Here is a 22,689-nt window from a genome sequence, read left to right on the forward strand (position 1 = left end):
GCCACTAAAAAGTAAAAATTCAAAAACAAATTACCAAATGTCATCAAACACATATGAAGAAGACTTGAATCAACTAGAATAAAAATATATGTTGTCTCGAATGAAAAAAAAAGTTGAAATAGGCCACAACTCAGAAAGGCTGGCAAAAAAGAACTGTGTAAGTTAGACTAGGGATTCATTTTGGACTCACAGCATACAGACCCAAAGGAAATTTTTTGGTTTCATGCAGACACCAAACATCAACACAGTTCATTGACAACCCTCCATTTTCATGTGTAACAATTACAATCCTAGAAGTATTTTTGTAGTAGGATGTATTTTGATTTTGGCATGTAAATAGGCAAAGGAAAACTGTAAAAATGGAAGAAACTCGTACCTTCTTGATTAAACAATGATGACAATGCATTCCATGCATTCACTTTCATATTACGATTTTTGTAATTGGGATCACTGGTATCCCACAAGCATTTATATTCTCTTAATGCTTGGAGAAACATTTCTTTGTCAAAGGTATTGCCTTCCACAGAAAAATTGGACTTTTGAGACTGACTGTCCACTTCTGATGAGTGTGGAAGATCTGTAATAATTAACTCAACTTCTGTTGTTTCTTCTTTACTAGTAGCCATGTTGAAATCATTAATATGAACTGCTAGGTTGACCATGTGCAGTGTTTGCTCATCTCTGATATTTGATTGGCTAAAATTTTGACGATTGTAAAGCGCTTGACGAAAAGTTAAAACAGTTTAAACTTACTCAAGAGCAAAAGTTCTAGTAGAATGTATTCGAATTTTAAAGTATTTATGCAAAAAATTGACCATAGTGGTAGAATCAAGTTGACATGATTTCAAATATTATTAATTAGTATGTTTACAAAAGCAATTGGTAGGGCGACCATATTAACATTGAAACCAAAATAGAATAGCCAGCGCACATAACATACGCGATTAATTCGTTGAAATTATTCTAGAGACAAATACACTTGGTCAAAAGCTGATCGACATACTAACTTTGGGCAAGTATAGAATTTGCCACATAAAACTTTGTCATAAAGAAATTTGTTCCCGTGTAAACGGCGACATGCTTTATCAAGGTAAGTAGTGCGTTTGTTCAATGTGCCGTAACATGACCAATATTTCACAAAGAGTGATATTGTTTCCAAACTACAATTGGCAAGAGTCAAGAAATTACTTTCACTCAAACGCGTATAATTAAGATACGCAAAAATCGCTTATCTTACTTTCACTCAAACGCGTATAATTAAGATACGCAATTAAGATACGCAATTCAGATACGCAGTTGATTCCGTCACTAATAAACGCAAGTGAAAACAATGTCTTCAGTAGACTTGATATCTTAATAATGGAAAACGACATTTATCAAATATAAATTAAACGACAGTATAGTGAATCGTTAACAGACAGTGCATGATAAAATTAGTAAATGTAACGGCTATGACCTGTAAGACTTTTGTGTCTGTTTGCTAGTTTCTATTGACATCAAGTAGGGACACACTCAAATAGTTGTTCAATAGGCAATTAGGCATGACATCTTAATGGAATACGACATTCATTAAATTAAATGACAGTACTGTGAATCGTCAACAGTCAGTGTTTGATATAAGTAATAAATGTAAGGGGCTATGACCAGTAAGACTTTTGTGTCCTTTCTGTTCTATTCCGTTGTTGTCCAGTTAACTACATTACGCTGATTACTTTGCTGACGTGATTGACTGGCTGTCACATGACTATGCTTCACACGAAACTGACGAAAGATTTCGAAACAAGAGTGACTCTAGTACTTGCTCCCCAAAACAATATAAGTAATTACGACGTTTTAGAACTCATCTAGATTTTTTTATGAACATTATAGGAAATCGCTTATCTTACTTTCACTCAAACGCGTATAATTAAGATACGCAATTCAGATTCATGTTGCGTAAGTACACAACAGTAATTAGAAATTGTGCAAATAACTTGTCGCTAATAAGTTAATATAATTCCACAACACGTTATAGCATTCCCGTATATTACCACACACTCGGAAAGGGAGAGTTGGAGCTAATTTTGGAGAAATATTATACAAGACTAAAAGCCATCATCAGAGAATCAGATTATCAGAACTCAAGAATTTGTATTCATTTTCGCGTTTGTTGATGAATGTGGCATGCGTATGCGAATTGAAGTTTAAAATGAATCTTTCAAGATTATTTGCACGCGTGTGTATTGATCGACCGTGGGTCATTTGTACTATAAAGAAATGAGAGTGTTCTTTGGATGGGATCATGGGATTGAGAAATTCTTTGTTACTTTCTATTAACGTCAAGTAGGGACACACTCAAATAGTTGTTTAACACTCAAAGTGAAAATGCAAAATTTGACCGTGTATGTCACTGAATTACTCCTGTTGTAAAACTATAGAATTCCGGTGTAAGTTTGAGTAAGATACAATATGTAGCGATGAACGAATAATTTACGACACTCTATGAATGAGCTGTTCTTTATTTGAAATTAAAATATCAGTACATCTAGAAACTACATTTATTCTTCAGCAAGAGAGGTAAAACACCAAGGCAAACATTGTAGCATCATTTACAGCAAACAAAAAAGCGGCTGCAACTTCCACAAGGACGTTGATAATGCGGGCATTGGAAAAAACATCCTCCTGTATCGCGGCCATTCATGCATCTACATAATCCTAAATGTGATGAAATGTATAAAACAAATCAATATAATGACTGCCTGTCATCATGCTAGTCACATGACTATACTTCACACAGAAACTGACGAAAGATGAAACAAGAGTGACTCTAGTACTTGCTCCCCAAAACAATATAAGTAATTACGACGTTTTAGAACTCATCTAGATTTTTTTATGAACATTATAGGAAATCGCTGTTAAGATATGCTCTCATATTCTTCCTGTCATTAGTAAATAATTAAGTCAAGTGTAACTAACTAAATGATTATTTTAAGAGATACTTATGTGCAATAATGACAATATTTTTTATAGTTCCTAATAGCTTTCCGTTGATTGTAAATTAACCATATTTAGTAAAGAAACAAATATATCCACACGTAATATCTTGTATAAATAGAAGTAGTTTAACCATTAAACGATAGATCGTAGACCATAGACATTGACGTTGAACATTAATTGTGATCATAACAGTTATCTGTAATATCTCTATTTGTTGGTGTAAGTGAACATACACTAAAGAAGGTAGATGGCTACATCACAAAACCTAATAATCGCTTATCTTACTTTCACTCAAACGCGTATAATTAAGATACGCAATTCAGATTCATGTTACGTAAGTACACAACAGTATTTAGAAATTGTGCAAATAACTTGTCGCTAATAAGTTAATATAATTCCACAACACGTTTTAGCATTCCCGTATATTACCACACACTCGGAGTGGGAGAGTTGGAGCTAATTTAGGAGAAATATTATACAAGACTAAAAGCCATCATCAGAAAATCAGATTATCAGAACTCAAGAATTTGTATTCATTTTCGCGTTTGTTGATGAATGTGGCATGCGTTTGCGAATTGAAATTTAAAATGAATCTTTCAAGATTATTTGCACGCGTGTGTATTGATCGACCGTGGGTCATTTGTACTATAAAGAAATGAGAGTGTTCTTTGGATGGGATCATGGGATTGAGAAATTCTTTGTTAAGGCGCATCTCCACTAAACAGTTTAAACTTTTCGTCAGAATCAAAATCGTCAAAAATTTCGCCCGAACGAAAAGCTTTTTGCCTCTGCGCATGTGTCGTCGCGAAAATTTAAGACGATCGTCACAAAAATCGTCTAGTGGAGATGCGCCTTAACAAAGAATTTCTCAATCCCATGATCCCATCCAAAGAACACTCTCATTTCTTTATAGTACAAATGACCCACGGTCGATCAATACACACGTGCAAATAATCTTGAAAGATTCATTTTAAACTTCAATTCGCATACGCATGCCACATTCATCAACAAACGCGAAAATGAATACAAATTCTGAGTTCTGATAATCTGATTTTCTGATGATGGCTTTAGTCTTGTATAATATTTCTCCTAAATTAGCTCCAAGTCTCCCACTCGAGTGTGGTTATATACGGGAATGTTATAACGTGTTGTGGAATTATATTCATTTATTGGAGACAAGTTATTTGCACAATTTGTGAGTACTGTTGTGTACTTACGTAACATGAATATGAATTGCGTATCTTAATTATACGCGTTTGAGTGGAACTAAGATAAGCGATTTCCTGTAATGTTCATAAAAAAATCTAGATGAGTTCTAAAACGTCGTAATTACTTATATTGTTTTGGGGAGCAAGTACTAGAGTCACTCTTGTTTCAAAATCTTTCGTCAGTTTCGTGTGAAGTATAGTCATGTGACTAGCATGATGACAGCCAGTCAATCACGTCAGCAAAGTAATCAGCGTAATGTAGTTAACTGGACAACAACGGAATAGAACAGAAAGGACACAAAAGTCTTACTGGTCATAGCCCTTTACATTTATTACTTATATCAAACACTGACTGTTGACGATTCACAGTACTGTCGTTTAATTAAATGAATGTCGTATTCCATTATTAAGATGTCATGCCTAATTGCCTATTGAACATAGAGATATTGTTTTCACTTGAATTTATCAGTGATGGAATCACAAGGTCAGACTTAACTCTTGCCAAATGCAGTTTGGAAACAATATCAGTTTTTGTGAAATATAGGTCACGTTACGGCACATTGAACAAACACTCGAACGCAGTAGCGTAGCTTACTTTGATAGGGAAGTTTGAGGGTATTCAGGTCGCCGCTTACACGCAAAAAATAATCGTTTAGATCTACAAGTTGTAATAAGTTTAATACATTTAAATAATTTAGTATTTATATTAGAGGGTTTGGTTTTCACAGGTTCAGATTTCTTACTTGTACTGCTTATACTTTTATGTTTTCACCCCATTGACATAAAGCTCATCTATTCGAGTTTTTATACTATTTATTCCATTCTTAAAACTAAGATCTAAATTGGAACACATGTTGTGGTAAGCTAACACTTGTTTCCAAAGTCAGGCAATTCCATTTATCACGTGTTTGCCATGGATTAGACATTGTAAACCACGTGACAAGTGCAGATATAAGGAACACAGCAACTAAAGGAAGCCAGACAGATACTATTAAACGACGTACTAAGATCGAGAAGAAACGTTCAAACAAATTTCAACGAAAGCGTACCAAGCCTTTTTGAGGTAAGCTGTATATTGGTTGATCTCATTGATTTTAAGATATTTTTACAATTGACTGTATTTCATTTCTTATTTCAAAGGTACGACAATGAAGATCCTGACATCTGCGTTATTTCTTGTGTTTTTGCTTGTCGCAATAGATGCTCGACAACATATTTTACACAACGAGGATAGCTTGGAACGAGAAGGCCGACACTTTGGTACGGATGCAAGTCATAAAATAATGTCAAAACACTTTTTGGTGCTTTTACATCACATTTGTAAGAACACTCAGAACACTTGCGATTATTAACATGCTCAAATCTTATGCACGATTGCAAACACAGCAAAGTCTATTCATTATCTGAATTTTGTTAAACTGCAAACAAATACTAATACCTCAATAAGTGTTTATATTGATTTGTTTTATACATTTCATCACATTTAGGATCATGTAGATGCAGGAATGGCCGCGGTACAGGAGGATGTTTTTTCCAATGCCCGCATTATCAACGTCCTTGTGGAAGATGCGGCCGCTTTTGTTTGCTGTAAATGATGCTACAATGTTTGCCTTGGTGTTTTACCTCTCTTGCTGAAGAATAAATGTAGTTTCTAGATGTACTGACATTTTAATTTCAAATAAAGAACAGCTCATTCATAGAATGTCGTAAATTATTCGTTCATCGCTACATATTGTGTCTTACTCAAACTTACACCGGAATTCTATAGTTTAACAACTGGAGTAATTCGGTGACATACACGGTCAAATTTTTGCATTTTTCACTTTGACTGTTAAATAACTATTTGAGTGTGTCCCTACTTGACATTAATATAAACTAACAAAGAATTTCAATCCCATGATCCCATCCAAAGAACACTCCTATTTCTTTATAGTACAAATGACCCACGGTCGATCAATACACACGCGTGCAAATAATCTTGAAAGATTCATTTTAAATTTCAATTCGCAAACGCATGCCACATTCATCAACAAACGCGAAAATGAATACAAATTCTTGAGTTCTGATAATCTGATTTTCTGATGATGGCTTTTAGTCTTGTATAATATTTCTCGTAAATTAGCTCCAACTCTCCCATTCTGAGTGTGTGGTAATATACGGGAATGTTATAACGTGTTGTGGAATTATATTAACTTATTAGCGACAAGTTATTTGCACAATTTCAAAATACTGTTGTGTACTTACGCAACATGAATATGAATTGCGTATCTTAATTATACGCGTTTGAGTGGAACTAAGATAAGCGATTGTTAGGTTTTGTGATGTAGCCATCTACCTTCTTTAGTATATGTTGACTTACACCAACAAATAGAGATATTACAGATAACTGTTATGATCACATTTAATGTTCAACGTCAATGTCTATGGTCTACGATCTATCGTACAATGGTTTAACTACTTCTATTTATACAAGATATTACATGTGGATATATTTGTTTCTTTACTAAATATGGTTAATTTACAATCAACGGAAAGCTATTAGGAACTATAAAAAATGTTGTCATTATTGCACATAAGTATCTCTTAAAATAATCATTTAGTTAGTTACACTTGACTTAATTATTTACTAATGACAGGAAGAATATGAGAGCATATCTTAACAGCGATTTCCTATAATGTTCATAAAAAAATCTAGATGAGTTCTAAAACGTCGTAATTACTTATATTGTTTTGGGGAGCAAGTACTAGAGTCACTCTTGTTTCGAAATCTTTCGTCAGTTTCGTGTGAAGTATAGTCATGTGACTAGCATGATGACAGCCAGTCAATCACGTCAGCAAAGTAATCAGCGTAATGTAGTTAACTGGACAACAACGGAATAGAACAGAAAGGACACAAAAGTCTTACTGGTCATAGCCCCTTACATTTATTACTTTCATCAAACACTGACTGTTGACGATTCACAGTACTGTCATTTAACTTAATGAATGTCGTATTCCATTATTAAGATGTCATGCCTAATTGCCTATTGAACATAGAGACATTGTTTTCACTTTAATTTATCAGTAACGGAATCACAAGGTCAGACTTAACTCTTGCCAAATGCAGTTTGGAAACAATATCAGTTTTTGTGAAATATAGGTCACGTTACGGCACATTGAACAAACACTCGAACGCACTAGCGTAGCTTACTTTGATAAGGAAGGTTGAGGGTATTCATGTCGCCGCTTACACGCAAAATATAATCGTTTAGATCTACAAGTTGTAATAATTTTAATACTTTTAAATAATTTAGTATTTATATTAGAGGGTTTGGTTTTCACAGGTTCAGATTTCTTACTTGTACTGCTTCTACTTTTATGTTTTCACCCCATTGACATAAAGCTCATCTATTCCAGTTTTTATTTTATTTATTCCATTCTTAAAACTAAGATCTAAATTGGAACACATGTTGTGGTAAGCTAACACTTGTTTCCAAATTCTGACAGGCAATTCCATTTATCACGTGTTTGCCATGGATTAGACATTGTAAACCACGTGACAAGTGCAGATATAAGGAACACAGCAACTAAAGGAAGCCAGACAGATACTATTAAACGACGTACTAAGATCGAGAAGAAACGTTCAAACAAATTTCAACGAAAGCGTACCAAGCCTTTTTGAGGTAAGCTGTATATTGGTTGATCTCATTGATTTTAAGATATTTTACAATTGACTGTATTTCATTTCTTATTTCAAAGGTACCACAATGAAGATCCTGACATCTGCGTTATTTCTTGTGTTTTTGCTTGTCGCAATAGATGCTCGACATCATATTTTACAAAACGAGGATAGCTTGGAACGAGAAGGCCGACACTTTGGTACGGATGCAAGTCATAAAATAATGTCAAAGCACTTTTTGGTGCTTTTACATCACATTTGTAAGAACACTCAGAACACTTGCGATTATTAACATGCTCAAATCTTATGCACGATTGCAAACAGCAAAGTCTATTCATTATCTGAATTTTGTTAAACTGCAAACAAATACTAATACCTCAATAAGTGTTTATATTGATTTGTTTTATACATTTCATCACACTTAGGATCATGTAGATGCAGGAATGGCCGCGGTACAGGAGGATGTTTTTTCCAATGCCCGCATTATCAACGTCCTTGTGGAAAATGCGGCCGCTTTTTTGTTTGCTGTAATTGATGCTACAATGTTTGCCTTGGTGTTTTACCTCTCTTGCTGAAGAATAAATGTAGTTTCTAGATGTACTGACATTTTAATTTCAAATAAAGAACAGCTCATTCATAGAATGTCGTAAATTATTCGTTCATCGCTACATATTGTATCTTACTCAAACTTACACCGGAATTCTATAGTTTTACAACAGGAGTAATTCGGTGACATACACGGTCAAATTTTTGCATTTTTCACTTTGACTGTTAAACAACTATTTGAGTGTGTCCCTACTTGACATTAATATAAACTAACAAAGAATTTCTCAATCCCATGATCCCATCCAAAGAACACTCTCATTTCTTTATAGTACAAATGACCCACGGTCGATCAATACACACGCGTGCAACTAATCTTGAAAGATTCATTTTAAATTTCAATTCGCAAACGCATGCCACATTCATCAACAAACGCGAAAATGAATACAAATTCATGAGTTCTGATAATCTGATTTTCTGATGATGGCTTTTAGTCTTGTATAATATTTCTCCTAAATTAGCTCCAACTCTCCCATTCTAAGTGTGTGGTAATATACGGGAATGTTATAACGTGTTGTGGAAGTATATTAACTTATTAGCGACAAGTTATTTGCACAATTTCAAAATACTGTTGTGTACTTACGTAACATGAATCTGAGTTGCGTATCTTAATTATACGCGTTTGAGTGGAACTAAGATAAGCGATTATTAGGTTTTGTGATGTAGCCATCTACCTTCTTTAGTATATGTTTGACTTACACCAACAAATAGAGATATTACAGATAACTGTTATGATCATATTTAATGTTCAACGTCAATGTCTATGGTCTACGATCTATCGTACAATGGTTAAACTTCTTCTATTTATACAAGATATTACATGTGGATATATTTGTTTCTTTACTAAATATGGTTAATTTACAATCAACGGAAAGCTATTAGGAACTATAAAAAATATTGTCATTATTGCAAATAAGTATCTCTTAAAATAATCATTTAGTTGGTTACACTTGACTTAATTATTTACTAATGACAGGAAAAATATGAGAGCATATCTTAATAGCGATTTCCTATAATGTTCATAAAATAATCTAGATGAGTTCTAAAACGTCGTAATTACTTATATTGTTTTGGGGAGCAAGTACTAGAGTCACTCTTGTTTCAAAATCTTTCGTCAGTTTCGTGTGAAGTATAGTCATGTGACTAGCATGATGACAGGCAATCATTATATTGATTTGTTTTATACATTTCATCACATTTAGGATTATGTAGATGCATGAATGGCCGCGATACAGGAAGATGTTTTTTCCATTGCCCGTTTCATCTACGTCCTTGTGGAAGTTGCAGCCGCCTTTTTGTTTGCTGTAATTGATGCTACAATGTTTGCCTTGGTGTTTTACCTCTCTTGCTGAAGAATAAATGTAGTTTCTAGATGTACTGACATTTTAATTTCAAATAAAGAACAGCTCATTCATAGAGTGTCGTAAATTATTCGTTCATCGCTACATATTGTATCTTACTCAAACTTACACCGGAATTCTATAGTTTTACAATAGAAGTAATTTAGTGACATACACGGTCAAATTTTTGCATTTTTCACTTTGAGTGTTAAACAACTATTTGAGTGTGTCCCTACTTGACATTAATATAAACTAACAAAGAATTTCTCAATCCCATGATCCCATCCAAAGAACACTCTCATTTCTTTATAGTACAAATGACCCACGGTCGATCAATACACACGCGTGCAACTAATCTTGAAAGATTCATTTTAAATTTCAATTCGCAAACGCATGCCACATTCATCAACAAACGCGAAAATGAATACAAATTCATGAGTTCTGATAATCTGATTTTCTGATGATGGCTTTTAGTCTTGTATAATATTTCTCCTAAATTAGCTCCAACTCTCCCATTCTAAGTGTGTGGTAATATACGGAATGTTATAACGTGTTGTGGAAGTATATTAACTTATTAGCGACAAGTTATTTGCACAATTTCAAAATACTGTTGTGTACTTACGTAACATGAATCTGAGTTGCGTATCTTAATTATACGCGTTTGAGTGGAACTAAGATAAGCGATTATTAGGTTTTGTGATGTAGCCATCTACCTTCTTTAGTATATGTTTGACTTACACCAACAAATAGAGATATTACAGATAACTGTTATGATCATATTTAATGTTCAACGTCAATGTCTATGGTCTACGATCTATCGTACAATGGTTAAACTTCTTCATTTATACAAGATATTACATGTGGATATATTTGTTTCTTTACTAAATATGGTTAATTTACAATCAACGGAAAGCTATTAGGAACTATAAAAAATATTGTCATTATTGCAAATAAGTATCTCTTAAAATAATCATTTAGTTGGTTACACTTGACTTAATTATTTACTAATGACAGGAAAAATATGAGAGCATATCTTAATAGCGATTTCCTATAATGTTCATAAAATAATCTAGATGAGTTCTAAAACGTCGTAATTACTTATATTGTTTTGGGGAGCAAGTAGTAGAGTCACTCTTGTTTCAAAATCTTTCGTCAGTTTCGTGTGAAGTATAGTCATGTGACTAGCATGATGACAGGCAATCATTATATTGATTTGTTTTATACATTTCATCACATTTAGGATTATGTAGATGCATGAATGGCCGCGATACAGGAAGATGTTTTCCATTGCCCGTTTCATCTACGTCCTTGTGGAAGTTGCAGCCGCCTTTTTGTTTGCTGTAATTGATGCTACAATGTTTGCCTTGGTGTTTTACCTCTCTTGCTGAAGAATAAATGTAGTTTCTAGATGTACTGACATTTTAATTTCAAATAAAGAACAGCTCATTCATAGAGTGTCGTAAATTATTCGTTCATCGCTACATATTGTATCTTACTCAAACTTACACCGGAATTCTATAGTTTTACAATAGAAGTAATTTAGTGACATACACGGTCAAATTTTTGCATTTTTCACTTTGAGTGTTAAACAACTATTTGAGTGTGTCCCTACTTGATGTCAATAGAAACTAGCAAACAGACACAAAAGTCTTACAGGTCATAGCCGTTACATTTACTAATTTTATCATGCACTGTCTGTAAACGATTCACGATACTGTCGTTCAATTTATATTTGATAAATGTCGTTTCCATTATTAAGATGTAGGGCCTACTGAAGACATTGTTTTCACTTGCGTTTATTAGTGACGGAATGACAAGGTCAGACTTGACTCTTGCCAATTGTAGTTTGGAAATCAAACAATATCAGTTTTTGTGAAATATAGGCCACGTTACGGCACATTGAACAAACGTGCATGTTGTAAATTGTTCGTTCATCGCTACATATTGTATCTTACTCAAACGTACATCGGAATTCTATAGTTTTACAATAGGAGTAATTCAATGACATACACGGTCAAATTTTTGCATTTTTCACTTTGACTGTTAAACAACTATTTGAGTGTGTCTCTACTTGATGTTAATAGAAACTAACAAAGAATTTCTCAATCCCATGATCCCATCCAAAGAACACTCTCATTTCTTTATAGTACAAATGACCCACGGTCGATCAATACACACGCGTGCAACTAATCTTGAAAGATTCATTTTAAACTTCAATTCGCATACGCATGCCACATTCATCAACAAACGCGAAAATGAATACAAATTCTTGAGTTCTGATAATCTGATTTTCTGATGATGGCTTTTAGTCTTGTATAATATTTCTCCTAAATTAGCTCCAAGTCTCCCATTCTGAGTGTGTGGTAATATACGGGAATGCAATAACGTGTTGTGGAATTATATTAACTTATTAGCGACAAGTTATTTGCACAATTTCTAAATACTGTTGTGTACTTACGTAACATGAATATGAATTGCGTATCTTAATTATACGCGTTTGAGTGAAACTAAGATAAGCGATTTCCTATAATGTTCATAAAAAAATCTAGATAAGTTCTAAAACGTCGTAATTACTTATATTGTTTTGGGGAGCAAGTACTAGAGTCACTCTTGTTTCGAAATCTTTCGTCAGTTTCGTGTGAAGTATAGTCATGTGACTAGCATGATGACAGCCAGTCAATCACGTCAGCAAAGTAATCAGCGTAATGTAGTTAACTGGACAACAACGGAATAGAACAGAGAGGACACAAAAGTCTTACTGGTCATAGCCCCTTACATTTATTACTTATATCAAACACTGACTGTTGACGATTCACAGTACTGTCGTTTAATTTAATGAATGTCGTATTCCATTATTAAGATGTCATGCCTATTGAACATAGAGACATTGTTTTCACTTGAATTTATCAGTGACGGAATCACAAGGTCAGACTTAACTCTTGCATGTTAAATGTAGTTTGGAAACAATATCACTCTTTGTGAAATATAGGTCACGTCACGGCACATTGTACAAACACTCGAACGCAGTAGCGTAGCTTACTTTGATAAGGGAGGTTGAGGGTATTCATGTCGCCGCTTACACGCAAAAAATGATCGTTTAGATATACAAGTTGTAATAATTTTAATACATTTAAATAATTTAGTATTTATATTAGAGGGTTTGGTTTTCACAGGTTCAGATTTCTTACTTGTACTGCTTATACTTTTATGTTTTCACCCCATTGACATAAAGCTCATCTATTCGAGTTTTATACCATTTATTCCATTCTTAAAACTAAGATCTAAATTGGAACACATGTTGTGGTAAGCTAACACTTGTTTCCAAAGTCTGTCATGCAATTCCATTTATCACGTGTTTGCCATGGATTAGACATTGTAAACCACGTGACAAGTGCAGATATAAGGAACACAGCAACTAAAGGAAGCCAGACAGATACTATTAAACGACGTACTAAGATCGAGAAGAAACGTTCAAACAAATTTCAACGAAAGCGTACCAAGCCTTTTTGAGGTAAGCTGTATATTGGTTGATCTCATTGAGTTGAAGATATTTTTACAATTGACTGTATTTCATTTCTTATTTCAAAGGTACCACAATGAAGATCCTGACATCTGCGTTATTTCTTGTGTTTTTGCTTGTCGCAATAGATGCTCGACATCATATTTTACACACCGAGGCTAGCTTTGAAGGAGAAGGCGAACAAATAAGTAAGGATGCAAGTCATAAAATAATGTCAAAGCACTTTTTGGTGCTTTTACATCACATTTGTAAGAACACTCAGAGCACTTGCGATTATTATCCTGCTCAAATCTTATGCACGATTGCAAACACAGCAAAGTCTATTCATTATCTGAATTTTTTAAACTGCAAACAAATAGTAATATCTCAATAAGTGTTTATATTGATTTGTTTTATACATTTCATCACATTTAGGATTTTGTAGATGCAAGAATGGCCGTACAGGAACTTGTTTTTTCAAGTGCCCAATTTATCTACGTCCCTGCGGAAGTTGCGGGTTTGATGTTTGCTGCAATTGATGCTACAGTGTTTGCCATGGTGTTTTACCTCTATTGCTGAAGCATAAATGTAGTTTCTAGATGTACTGATATTTTAATTTCAAATAAAGAACAGTTCATTCATGGAGCGTCATAATTATTCGTTCATCGCTACATATTGTATCTTACTCAAACTTACACCGGAATTCTATAATTTTACAATAGGAGTAATTCAGTGACATACACGGTCAAATTTTTGCATTTTTCACTTTGAGTGTTAAGCAACTATTTGAGTGTGTCCCTACTTGATGTCAATAGAAACTGGCAAACAGACACAAAAGTCTTACTGGTCATGGCCGTTACATTTACTAATTTTATGATGCACTGTCTGTTAACGATTCACTCTACTGTCGTTCAATTTATATTTGATAAATGTCGTTTTCCATTATTAAGATATCAAGTCTACTGAAGACGTTGTTTTCACTTGCGTTTATTAGTGACGGAATCACAAGGTCAGACTTGACTCTTGCCAATTGTAGTTTGGAAATCAAACAATATCAGTTTTTTTGAAATATAGGCCACGTTACGGCACATTGAACAAAAACACTACTTACCTTGATAAGGGAGGTTGAGCGATATCCATGTCGCCGTTTACACGGGAACAAATTTCTTTATGACAAAGTTTCATGTGGCAAATTTTATACTTGCCCAAAGGTAGTATGTCTATCAGCTTTTGACCAAGTGTATTTGTCGTACAATAATTTCAACGAATTAATCGCGTATGTTATGTACGCGCTGGCTATTCTATTTTGGTTTCAATGTTAATATGGTCGCCCTACCAATTGTTTTTGTAAACATACTAATTAATAATATTTGATATCATGTCAACTTGATTCTACCACTATGGTCAATTTTTTTGCATAAATACTTTAAAATTCGAATACATTCTACTAGAACTTTTGCTCTTGAGTAGAAAACAACTGATTTTAACTCTACTTTCACAGACTTAATTCACACACGAATGGTTTTCCATAGCTCGGATAGACTAATAATTCAAAGATTTTTAAAATAAATGTCTTAACATGTTAAACAACTATTCTACTTTACATTCAAAGAGAAGCAACTAGTTGATTGACTTGAACGTGTTCATGTCATTGATGTGATGCGGGTGTTGCAGTCTCAATCGTCTTCCAGTCTCTGCAACTGTCCTCTTTTAAAACGCGCATGTGCAACTCAGCGGTGCTGCCTCACGATATTTCATCGTGGTCTGAGTACTCCTCTTATTTACTGGCTGTCCATTTTTCACTGCCTCACGATATTTTCTCGTGGTCTGAGTACTCCTCTTTCTTACTTGCTGTCCCTTCTTCACTGTCTCACGATATTTTCACGTGGTCTGAGTGCTCCTCTTTCTTACTGGCTGTCCATTCTTCACTGCCTCACGATATTTTCTCGTGGTCTGAGTACTCCTCTTTCTTACTTGCTGTCCTTTCTTCACTGCCTCACGATTTTCTGGTCTGGTCCTTTTTGTTCACTTTACTGGTCTGATTTCCAACTGTCTTCATTTTGTCATTGTCCACTGTTCACGATTTTCTTTCTTTTTGTCCTTCACCTTCTTACCGTGTTTCTTCTTTTCGGTCTGCACTCCTCTTTCTTTGGTCACTGATTTTTTCACTGGTCTGATATTTTCACTGTCTTACTTTCTGTTGGCTGTCCTTTCTTCACTGTCTCACGATATTTTCACGTGGTCTGAGTACTCCTCTTTCTTACTGGCTGTCCTTTCTTCACTGTCTCATATTTTCTCGTGGTCTGAGTACCTCTTTCTTACTGGCTGTCCTTTCTTCACTTCACGATATTTTCACGTGGTCTGAGTACTCCTCTTTCTTACTGGCTGTCCTTTCTTCACTGTCTCACGATATTTTCTCGTGGTCTGAGTAGTCCTCATTCTTACTGGCTGTACCTTCTTCACTGTAACAAACAAAACTACTCGATACGCAAATACACACTTTTCTTTTGGAAACCTAAGTAAAAAATGGCGATTCTTGAAAACATAGAGTCTAATAACGAAGTCGAATCAAGAAAAAAATTTTGAAAGCAGCGTTTGGCTGAGCACAATGCTTTATGGGAGCAAATCATTCACTACTTGAGGAATGGAAATCATCAAGATGGTTTGACAAAAAATCAGCAATGGATGGTTCGTCGCCAAGCGAAAAACTACTTTGTGGATATAAAGAATGAATACGTATAATGAGTTCTTATAGTGAAAATATGTATCGTAAAGTATTTAATTATAGTATTAAAATAATAAAAAGTAAGACTATTTAAAATTGCCTTGCAACAACTAACAACAATGTGTAAAGCCGCGAAATAAAGATAAAGACTATGTACATAAATAGAGACATCTGAGACAGGGGGAAGGTTGAGACCAGCAAACAATGTGCTCAGCAGTCTGCAGTTACGGTGCATGCGCACATAATCAAAGGGGACAACTTAGACTGCGGGACTGTTCATACCGTGACACCGGGACTGACTAACTTTCCTTTGCTTCCCTTAGTTTATTTTATAAAATAAACACAACGCGTGCGCTGATTGGTCTAGAGCTGTGTTTGCATTAGCCAGTGCAAAACGATCTGAGCTCAACCAATCAAATCAATTAATCAATCAAAGAGAATTTGCAAATCAATCATGAATACACGTTGGGAGAATATTAAAACGTTTTGTTCGTTTCTTATTTCAAAGGTGCCACAACGAAGATCCTGACATCTGCGTTATTTCTTGTGTTTTTGTTTCTGTATCATACACGAACTTATAGCCGAATTCTGGAATTCTGAAATTTGGAGTCAGAGATACATACGGCCATGTTTTGGCATTATTCTCTTTGTGTGTTAACTGCTACTTGAGTATGTCCCTTCTTAATATCAATTCTTGGTTTCATGTTTGTAAATGTCGTCGATCGTCCAGGTTGGTATAGTCCTGAGAAGGACTGTTTTTGTTGTTGTTGACTGACGTTTCGACAACCTTAGCGGTAGTCATCTTCAGAGTCAAAATGTCAGAATGTCATGAAGATGACTAGCCTAGACTCTGAAGATGGCTACCGCTAAAGTTGTCGAAACGTCAATCAACAACAACAACAACAGTCCTTCTCGGGACTATACCAACCTGGACGATCGACATTTACAAACATGTAACGATACTCCCGGGTTCAAACCATTTACTTTAATTCTTGGTTTGCAAGCTACGTCATAGCCTACATGTTTGATGATTTTAACAAAGCAAATTTCATCCAACATGGCGAGCATTCCATTGTTATCTTACTCCCAGGGCGATGGTTGCGACCCACCAACAGACGTCGCCAGAACGATGATTGAGGAGCCATATTCATATGCGCATGACATGCCATATTAGTTTCCTTTGAAATGCATTGTTTTTTACGGATTATAAAATATATATATGAATATGGGTCCCCCAATTATCGTTCAGGCGACGCGCCTAATAATTAGCAACAAAGAATTTCTTATTCACATAGAGCACTAGCAAATTCGCCGTACATATAACCCAACGTCAAAGGAAATTTTCAAAACGTTCAAGCTTTTGAAGGGTCTAACTGAAATGACTTGATTTGTTGTTTTGCGCAGTTTTATAATCGTCTCTTTGTTATCAAAGTCTGCTCTGATTTTGTTAGTTTATATAGGTATTAAAATGGCCAATTCAACAATTGGCTAACCGATGGAAAGTCAAATTCGAATCGCATATTTGATGAGGTGGAGCTTCTCTTTAAAGTTATGAAGGAAGAGTACAAGGTTAAACAAACCGTCGAATACATACTCAGGGAATCTTGTCAAAACAATCCCTCTGATATACTAGTCTACATCCGCGCTGCAAAGTACATCCGAAAAGATTTTCCTCAAAACAAAGGAGATGTTACCAGTGGATATGGAAAGGTATTTCTTTTATACTTTAAGCATAGCACATTATTTTTCTCGCATTTATTCATTTATGCTTTGTTTGCCTATAATCGGCGAATTTGATAAGGAATGATGACTCAATTGAGAAGGGCAAAATTCTTTACCCCTAAGGTAACTTAATCTTTTATCTATAACCATCTAAGGCAGGGGTCTCCAAACTTTACACCCAGAGGGCCACATGAACTTTCATCCAGCATGTTGAGGGCTGAAGAATATAAAACATTTCCACGTTATCCTTCAGCTTTTTAAATTTTGCAATGTGCTTGAAACGGAAGTAGGAATTCGGGACAAAAATTGACGTAAGCCACTCTTGCAAGTTGGCTTGCGACATAACGTGAACTTTCTGCGCAAAGTTTTATTTTGCTTATATTATTTTTTTTCTTAAGTGCCTCTGCGGGCCGGATTGAGAGGCCCTATACGGGCCGCATCTGGCCCGCGGGCCGTAGTTTGGAGACCCCTGATCTAAGGAGTAGCCGGGATTCAGTCAAGCGATAAATGATTTTGGCAAATTTAAACGATTCAATACTTATTATCAGATAAATCTTCTCTGGCAATTTCAAAATATTCTGGTTTGTAAACTACACAAAACATTTAAAATTACAACAACCAATTTGCCCAAATTTGAGAATTACAACAGGAATGACTTGTGGCGCTTAATAACAGTTGTAATTCTTACGCTTGAAGTTTTGATCCTTTTAGTACCGCGAAATCATTACACGCCTCACTGACATTCGGTTAGCCGGGATCATGTAAACAGTTCCTAACGCCGACTATTAGCAATTTTTCAAAACATTTTATAGTCAGGCTTATAGTATAACGGCGTATATTTATGTTATCATTAAATGCGACAAGGAAAGAAGGCAATTTCTTTTTTCCATGAAGCCCATGGATGCTTTTGTTCATAATGAGAGAATCATATTGTATAAGGGGACTCTCGTTCATCACGAGAGAGTTATGAGAAAGTTACATTGTAAAAGGTAACAAGTAAAAAACGTATAAACATGCTTAGAGTTGATGTAAGTTTTAAGTCAAAAAGGCAGAAGTTGTTTGAACCTTTGCAGTATCCTTGGATTTTCTAGTTTCTTTTATGAGAAGAATTTTATAAAGAAAAAAGACAAATTTTGAAAACAAAAATCCCGTTTTCGATCCATGCCTACCGATACTCCGAGATAGTTGAGCACTAGAGCGTCTCATGTTTATTAAGAGAACCAGATAATCCTGTCTGCCATGAGAACCATAGATGGTTTGTTCGTGATACACTAGAAACAGTTAAAGAGGGACTTAAATCAGAAAGATATAAACCAATAAAAATTGTATAAAACATGCTTAAGCTTGTCGTAAATTACAAGTGTCATAAAAAGGCACAGTTTCAGAAGAATTTAGTTAAAGCATTGCTTGGTTTCTTTGATTTTAAAAATATAAAATTCGAAAGCAGAAAAACCCGTTGTCGGTCCATTCTTCCCGTAAGGCACTTAAGCGTAAGGCACTAGAACGCCGCATGTTAACGCTTCGATAGGATATTTCATGTCATGCTCAAGCAGACTGCGCATGCGCAGATGATTTCTCTGGAAATTTGTGACTGAGCGAGCTAATTACTCTACAATTGCTACTAGTTGCTCGTTTGCCATGACCATGAACTTGGAGAGTTGGTGCAGTTGACTACGCATGCTGAGATTAATTTTCAATTAATTTGTAATGGAGTAAGCTCTGGAATTGCTGCCTGTATATGCGCTTAGCAAATTTTCAATCATTTATTTTTGGCACGCTCTTTGCTTTGACTTAAGCTTGTTTTCACAAATGCATATCAAACTCATCAACACTTGTTACGCCACTCGTAATATCTTTGACAATATTAGAGATATTGTTACTTTCCTCCATAACATTGTATCTTTATATTTTGTCCATAAACATTGCTCTAATATTTATGACAGATGTCGTAATTCGTGGATTTAGGTAAAAGAAATACTTGAAAATGAAACTTCCGACCGTGAAACAAACTGAAGCGGGACAGAGGAGAAATAACGACGCCTAAGGCTGAAGTAAGCTTGATGAAATTGAACGTAGTTCAAGCACATACTGTACGCTAAAGAGTTTTGGATGAGGACTCGTGGACCAATGAAAACACAAATGATTTGAAGCATGTTGACGATAATAAAAGCTCTAGCAAGGTCGAAGCTCCAATAAAAAAACAAAGTCTATTAATAACAACGAGTCTACTAAAGATATGTTCAAAAGAAATATCGATGAATCACATATACAGTTTGGAAGCTTGTTGGCTCAGGTATTATATAGTAGTGGGAACTGTTCATGATGTTGCTGAAGATATGTAAAAATAACTACCCGACTCTTTCCTTTAGGACGAGGAATCTGATTTCGAAAGTGAAGAGGAAGTAATCACCACAAGAGATTTGCAAGAAGATTGAAAGTGTACTCTGCAAGCTTTCTATATACAGATGGAGTATTGTAAGAAAAGTACTCTAAATAATATTATTGACGAGAGATATTACAAGGACCAACAGAGAATGTGGCGGCTTCTCCGTAAGATTGTAGAAGGATTAGTTCGCGTTCATTCACAGGTAGAAACTTCGATTATTTTATGTGTTAACTGTATGTATGTGTAACTAAACGTGAAAAAATGTGAACAATTTTCGTTGAGCTCGATAAGTACATAAAAAGACTTATTAGTTTCTATTTTTCTGCAATTTTTGCCAATAGGGTACGTTTCAAGTAAACGCGTTTCGACATTTTTGGTTCTCTATTGTTACATTATTTAGTTGTTTTTTTTAAGAAAGTCAACTAATATCAAGGAAAATGAGTTTGGTCTTTGGATCAATTGCAAAGTTCGTTTTGGATTTCTAAGTTCCTTTTCATTGAATCGCATTGCCATAAAGAAAGTTATCCTTCTCGGAATATATATTTGTCAATAGAATGATATCCATGCTTGAAAACTTCCTTGAAAAAATGAAGATCATGAAGAAAAACAAACCTTAAAGTGACGTAGAAATTATAGGTACTGCCTTTTAATGTCCTATACTTTGTAAAGATGTGTATATATATCCGGAGAACGGTAACCAATGCTCAGCACAGCACATTCTTAGGCATCCTTTTATCTCTCCAATTCCATGTCGCACGATTTAAGCAATCACATCACTTCAGATAAGCTTGACGCTGAAAAAGATCAAGGGAGAAATCAAAATGGCTGTGATGATGGAGTTGAGTCTCCTGATTTGATGCTTATTCCTTTTGGCTACACTACGAGAAATTCAAGAGTTCGGAATGAATTTCAGGTGTTCCAAATGCTTGAAAAAAGGAGAGTTTGCTTGTCAAGGTAACTTTTTATTACATGCATCGTTTAAATAGTCGCGGAAATTTGGTCATGTGAAGGAAATTTTGTACGTAATTTGGAAATGCTTTATATACGCTTAGGTGCGTGATAAATTGGAAGGCTGTCTCTATGCAACCAGGAGAATTTCTTTGAGTCCGAAAAGTGTGCTGTTTGATCGCAAAAATTAATTGAGAAGAGAAGTTACTTTCAAGATTGAATCATGAAAATATTGTAAGGTAAAAATAAATTTACTATCCAAGATGAATCAAAATTTTATAACATAAAGGGTGAAAGCGAGTTTTAATTTAGAAGATACAAATTGCTTGGCTTATTAAATGTTGTCTTTGTAGAAACTTTTATAAAAATTCAGATAGTCCCTTTTTTCCATGAAGCCCATAGATGCTTTTCTTCATGATGAGAAAGTTACATTGTAAAACGTAACTAGTAAAAAACGTATAATCTTGTTTAGAGTTTGTTTGAATTATAAGTGAAAAAAGAAGAAGTTGTTTGAACCTTTGCAGTGTCCTTTGATGTTCTAGTTTCTTTTATGAGAAGAATTCTTGTAAAGAAAAAGACAAATTTGTAAACAAAAAATCTCGTTTTCGGTCCATACCTCCACATAACCCGAGATAGTTTAGCACTAGAGCGTCACATGTTAATTAAGGGAACTAGATATTCCTTGTTTGCCAAGAAGCTCATAGATGGTTTGCTCGTGATACGTGAGAAACAGTAAATGGGAGAGTTAAATCAGAAAGATATAAACCAATAAAAATTGTATAAAACATGTTTAAGGTTGTTTTAAATTATCAGTGTCATAAAAAGGCACAGTTTCAGAAGAATTTAGTTAAAGCGTTGCTTGGTTTATTTTATTTTGAAAAGATAAATTTTGAAAGCAAAAAACCCCGTTTTCGGGCCATGCTTCCCGTTACCTTCTTAATCTCAAGGCACTAGAACGCCGCATGTTAACGTTTCGGTAGGAGATTTCGGCCCCTCCACGCTATCCTTTTTGGGAGATGCCAATAGCAGGTTTCCGTCCATCAGACGCCGAGATCACCTGCGATAGGGGTACGCGGAGAGAGTGCGGTCGCGACCGAAGTCTGGGCTCCTAAGCCACTGCATCCTATATCGCACCCAGCTTCCACTGCTAGTTGACATCTACTATATGAAATTAAAGATTTATATATATATATATATATATATATATATATGAAGTTTATAATTTATGATTTTCCGTATAAAACAGTGCTCGATGCCCGAGAGCAGAGCGTAAATATTGATAAGAAGAAGAAAATACATATTTATATATACATGAATTCAAAGGCTTACGAAAGTTGTGGTATGATTGACATCATTATTACCACAAATGTAGTGCAAGTATATATAGTTAGTCGTTGCCATGACTTTGAACAATTAGTTGAGTGGATTGCGCATGCTTAAGCGCATGCGCAGATGATTTCTCTATTAAATTGCTACTAAGCATTCTATTTACTTCAAAATCAGTGCTATTAGATGCAATTGGTCGTTGCCATGACCATAAACTTGGGCATCTGGTCAAGTCGACTGCGCATGGTCAAGCAGTCTGCGCATGTGCAGATTATTTTTCTGAAAATTTGTGACTGGG

The 22,689-nt window shown here is 34.9% G+C and overlaps 3 long non-coding RNA genes across 3 annotated transcripts; all 3 read left to right on the plus strand.

Moving 5' to 3' along the window:
• The first annotated feature begins 5,127 nt into the window (after window positions 1–5,127).
• On the plus strand, window positions 5,128–5,883 carry LOC124451600. The gene is made up of 3 exons (XR_006950559.1): window positions 5,128–5,247; window positions 5,325–5,444; window positions 5,672–5,883. It is a non-coding gene; the product is annotated as an uncharacterized LOC124451600 (long non-coding RNA).
• A 1,865-nt stretch (window positions 5,884–7,748) lies between these two features.
• LOC124451601 lies at window positions 7,749–8,481 on the plus strand. The gene is made up of 3 exons (XR_006950560.1): window positions 7,749–7,846; window positions 7,923–8,042; window positions 8,268–8,481. It is a non-coding gene; the product is annotated as an uncharacterized LOC124451601 (long non-coding RNA).
• Window positions 8,482–13,186: 4,705 nt separating this feature from the next.
• LOC124451602 lies at window positions 13,187–13,925 on the plus strand. The gene is made up of 3 exons (XR_006950561.1): window positions 13,187–13,296; window positions 13,374–13,493; window positions 13,720–13,925. It is a non-coding gene; the product is annotated as an uncharacterized LOC124451602 (long non-coding RNA).
• Window positions 13,926–22,689: the final 8,764 nt, after the last annotated feature.

This window comes from Xenia sp. Carnegie-2017, unplaced genomic scaffold, assembly GCF_021976095.1.
Source record: "Xenia sp. Carnegie-2017 unplaced genomic scaffold, XeniaSp_v1 HiC_scaffold_24, whole genome shotgun sequence".
In the NCBI taxonomy this organism is placed as follows: domain Eukaryota; kingdom Metazoa; phylum Cnidaria; class Anthozoa; order Malacalcyonacea; family Xeniidae; genus Xenia; species Xenia sp. Carnegie-2017.